Source organism: Grammomys surdaster, unplaced genomic scaffold, assembly GCF_004785775.1.
Source record: "Grammomys surdaster isolate TR1022 unplaced genomic scaffold, NIH_TR_1.0 263, whole genome shotgun sequence".
Taxonomy (NCBI): Eukaryota; Metazoa; Chordata; class Mammalia; order Rodentia; family Muridae; genus Grammomys; species Grammomys surdaster.
In genome coordinates this window covers 126,232-131,676 of record NW_021604704.1, presented here as the reverse complement: position 1 = coordinate 131,676, position 5,445 = coordinate 126,232, and positions in this window count along the sequence as shown.

Here is a 5,445-nt window from a genome sequence, read left to right as displayed (position 1 = left end):
GCTCTATTCTGCACAGGTAAGAAGGGACTACATTTGTTGGTGTCTAACTAGATATTAGTCATAGTGAAAATATTTATGGCAAAATATTTTTAACCAAGGCTTAAAACAGGACCTTTCTTTCCATTAAGAGTTAGTGATTACATATTTACCAGCATACTGCCATATATTATGGTGATGGTTTCAATAATTTCTCTAGGTTATAGTCATAGAAGTGGTCTTTTTTTCATATCATGTTGATTACCTTCCCATTACTGTAACACAACACCTGAGATAACCAAGGTAGAAACAGGAAAGTCCTATTTGGGGTTATAGTTTTTGAAGTTTGGACTCATGGTCAAGTAGATGAGTTGCTATTGAGTTTGTGACAAGACAATATATCAGTGGTGGAAATACATAGTGGAACAAACTTGTCCATCTCATGACAGCTGAGATAAAGAGAATGTGGAGAAAACCAGGGTCCCATACTTTTCTTTTAAGGCTCCAAGGACGTCAAACATTTCCACTCTCCTGTAACTTTAAAGTTTCTACCACATCAACAGTGCCATCTTATAAAACAAGCTAATTCATGGGCCTCAGAGAGACATGGTAGAATAAAATATACCAGATATAAAGTTTTAAAAATTATTTTGATTCTTATTTTATATATATAAGTATTTTGCATGCATGCATGTCTGTATGCCACTTGAGTGGCTAGTGCCTACATTGGCCACAAGAGGGCACCAGATCCTCTGGAATTGTAGTTCCAGATGGCCATTGTGTGCTAGTACTCAAAGCCAGGTCCTCTCAAAGAGCAGTCAATGCTCTTAACTGCTGAACCATCTTTTCAGCCCTTGACATTTTTTATTTTACTATATGTTGTAAAAGTGTTCTGGAAAGTGCTTGTGCTATTTTATATTCCCATTGTCAGTGTGGAAGGTCATTTTACCAAAGCCTATTATTTAAATTTGTTGTACCAGAGGATTGGAATGATAGTAGTATTTAAGTTTTCTTTGTTAGTAACAGGCTTATTGGGATATATTTGTCACATAATAGATTGGCCCACTCTTAATATGTACAAACTAGGTAAATTTTAACATATGCATGCATAACTACTGTGGCAAATAACAATGAATAAATCTATCACTACTGAGAGATCCCTATGCCCCTCACCATACCTTTGTCTTAATCTATGAGAATTCTGTAATAAAAATACAATAAACTGGGCTAGCAAGATAGCTCAGCAGGCTTTTGCTGCCAAGCTTGACAAACTGAGTTCAGTGCCAAGAAGCTACATGGAAAGAAGAGCCAACTTCTACAAGTTGTTTTCTAATCTCTAGTTGTACACTGTGACACATGCCACACACACATATACATAAATAGAACATGTGTAAGTAGAATGTATGTAAATATCCATGCACATACATGCATATATATCTAGACAGTAAATTATGTGGCTTATGAACTACATAAATTTATTTCTAACAGTCTGAAAGATGGGATTTCAAGACAAAAACACTGGAAAAGGCTATGTCTGATGAGGGTGTATTCCTTGTGGAACCATATTATTTTGGTTGTGGGAGGCTGAAGGGATTCAATCATTTTAGGTTGTGTGAACTAAGAAAAGGTACATTGGCACCGTGCTGACAAGAAGTAGACTTGTTGTGTGTAATTAAAAATCATCTACATTATCACCAGCTTGGCACTGGTTGGTGGTCTCTGTCTGTTTCGAGCCAAGCACAAAGCCTGATATCACATGTTTCCCCTATCCAAGGCCTCTCACATAAATGCTGGCTCTGCTTCTCAGAGCTCCAAAATCGATGTCTCAGTCCCTGCAGCTAGCTGCTGTCAAACTGCCCAGCACTCCCAAATTTCTAAGGCTAGCTGGGGGCATGCTCTCACCAACCCAGACTCCAGCATATTTACTTTTCCTCTAGAGCTCAGTTGAGTCGCTATGAAATGGAAAACACCAGACAATCTTAGTTTAGAATCAACACAATCATTGGGCTTGGAATCTAGCATCCTAAATTTATCAACTATTTTATGTTAGAAATCTTCCGGTGGCGGATCCTGGTGAACTCCTCCACCAGATCTAACAATCCCTGGCCTACATTTTGTCTGTTTTGCTCCTGGCTCTCTTTTCAAAAAGGGCTCTTTCCTTTCTCTTCATTCCTTCTTCCTCTCTCAGACCTGGAAGGCCCGCCTCCTCCTCGCCCAGTGATCTTTATTATTGATTAGCTTCTTGTCATCTTTATTAGCCAATCAATCAATTTGGGGAAAATTCCACTGCATAGACTTGTGATAGCCAGGTTCTGATTTGAATTGTTTATTTATTCATTTAATTGCAGTGATACAGATTAAACCTGGGACCAGATACATGCTAAGCAGGCATTCCATTACTGAATGAATAGCTTTAAGTTGACTGGGTTAAGGTATAATAGGAGCTGGCAAAATACTACATTTTGGTGTGTCTGTGAGGATATTCATAGAAGGAACTATGATATGGGTCACTCAATTGAATATGAAAGAGCCATTTGCTTTAGTACAATTGAGTGTCAACTAACCACTGAAGTGAAAACTTAAGGGTTCATTGAAAGGTCAGTTGTGCTATATGGTGTTTTGCTGGGGCAAGCATGTAAAGGAATGCTTGGCTGAAGCAGACATAGTAAAAGGATGTTCTGCTGAAGCAAGCATGTGAAAGGATATACAATGAAGGATTCTTCTCTAAGGATACACATGTATGGGTCCACCTTACATTACATAGTTGAGCTCCATTTGTTGGGACTCCAAAAGAAATGTGCAACAGAAAACTTTTGGTGGTGTGCTACAGTTCCTTGCTGTTTCCTTAGACTCAGGCTGATTGACAGAGTGATGTCAACTGAGACAGATGCACGTGCTGAGACAAGACTCACGCTGAGACAGACCCATGGAGGACATGTGATGTTTGGAGAGAGTATAAAAAAACTTCACTGACAATGATGGAGGCTGAGTGAGGGTCTCTTATAGAGCTAGCTGTGCAACACTTGTGGATTTCAAGTCTTTGCTGATTTTTGCTTGCCTGAGAGAAGCACAGCAGAGAACTTCTCCTGGTGTCCCTCCGGTTTCCTCCTGCTGACTCTAGTTGAGGCTGAGGCCTGGGTGTGTCAGCTAGGAAGTGCCATTGCTACTATGTTTGCTATCCCAACTCTACTGAACCAGACTGCTGGTATATCCGTAAAATGTTTACCAATAGATTGAGCTGCTACTGCAGACCTGTAAACTAAAGTGCTGATTTCCAGACAACACAGATGGGAGTTGCTCCAAAGAATCTTTTCTGAATAGGTCCACTTCCCCTGTATTCTTCCTTTCCCACTACCTCTGGTGGGTGGTGGGCTAAAAAGGAGATTAAAATGTCTAAAAACCATCAAAAAATATATATTAACAAATTGAAGTTACAAACTTCTGCAGACCTGGATAGAACATAAAGGCAAACTGACTTCCTCTGCTTTCTCTTTTCCTTAGGTATCAGTGTCTCCCCTCACTCTCAGTCCAGGACTTGGGCTGAGTTAACTTTCCTGGTTTTCCAGCTTGTTCTTCTTCTAGATCATGAGGCTTCTTCATCTCCATAGTCAAATGAGTCAATTTCCGTAACATGCCATCTTTTATATATTTATACATGTATCCTGTACTGTTTCTCTGGAGAACACTGATTAGTATACTCTCCATCCCTCTACACCCCATGCATGTCCCCACTGTTCTGTTCGCTTTTCATATGTATTCATTTGCATTTTCTGAAAAGTTACTCAAATGTACCTTTGTGTTTTATTCAGAAAAATTATTATGAGGTTCATTTGTGCTGCTAATAGTTCACTTCTTTTTATTGATAACTTGTATCCCATCATATAGATATATGATTATTTTATCCATTTACATATTCATGAATTATTGAGTTTTTCTGCCTGTGATTATTACAAATAAATTTGCAATGTATAAACCCTTATATATACATCAGTTATCATCTCTCTTGGGTAAATATTCAATAACTGTGTTATTAGGAAAAGTATTGGCTCAGGACCCCCAAGACCAAGTTCTCTGCAAAAAAGTAGATTTATTTGCCCATGAGGGACAGAGGACAGAGAATAAGGGACAAAAACAGGAGATAGAGGACTGGAGAAAAGGAGGAGAGGGGCATTTGTCCATGAGGAGGACAAAGGACTGCCTCTGGGTAGAGAGGAGACAGATGTGACACATAGGAAAGAGGTGGTTCATAAAGGTAGAAGGGGAAACCCTATGTTAGGATGAGCTGCTTAATTTTCATTGGACTTGTTAATTATGTGAGCCAAAGGAGGATTTTGATTGCTGGACTTCAATACTTTGGTGACTGGACCTTGGTAGTCAGCCTCAGGAGGAGGGAGTGTCCAAATAAGGGAATAGACCTTGGTGGCTAGCTTTGAGAATGCAATCTAATGTTTTTGGTTTTGTTTTGTTTTGTTTTCCAGCAAGGCAGATAGAATGGGGGAGAAGGGCAAGGCCTGCCAGAGCCTTACTCACCACATTTGAGCTGGCTAGCATCCTTTCAAATGATGCTGAATCATATGCTGGGCAGCATTTTACTTGGTAAAACATTCCAGAGGCTGGCAAAGTCACTCAGACCAGAAAGATACTTATCAGGAAGCTTCATAACCAGAATCCACAAAGACAAAAGGCAACCTGACTCTATCAAGCTGTCCTTGGTCCCCACATTCTCACTATGGTACACACACACACACACACACACACACACACACACACACACACACACGCTAAATAATTTTAAAACATTGCTAAGCTGTTTTCTAATATGGTTGCATAAACCAGCATTGGTACCAGCAGCATGTGAGAGTTCCAGTTGCTTCACAATTTGTGAGCACTTGAAAGGGACAGATTTACTTTTACCTTTTATATATATTATAAATATAAATGAACTGAAGACTATATATTAGTTGGTTAGTATTCCTCCAATAATAAGCAAGCACTAATGATTTAAATCACCTCAAACACTTATTTACCATCCAAGTATCATTTTTTGACAAAATATGTGTCCTAACCTTTTGTTCAATTCTTTTTTCCTCCCCACCCCCCTGTTGCTAATGACTGATTAAAACCCAGGGCTTGTACATGCTAGGCAAACACTCCATTAACTGGGTTACATCTCAGTCCTTTTATTATTGTCCTGATATAGAATCTTGCTATGTAGTTCAGTTTGGCCTCAAACTCCATAGTTCTCTTAGACATCCTCCTCTAAAGTGCTACAATTACAGTTAGCCCTCATTTTTTACTTCTTCTTTTCTTAAAATAATATTCTTATTAATTTTGAGAGTCTCTTACAATGCATTTTGATTATAGTTACTGCTCCCAGATCCAACCCTATTTCTCTACCCACCCATCTTTGTGATCTCTCTCTCTCTCTCTCTCTCTCTCTCTCTCTCTCTCTCTCTCTCTCTCTCTCTC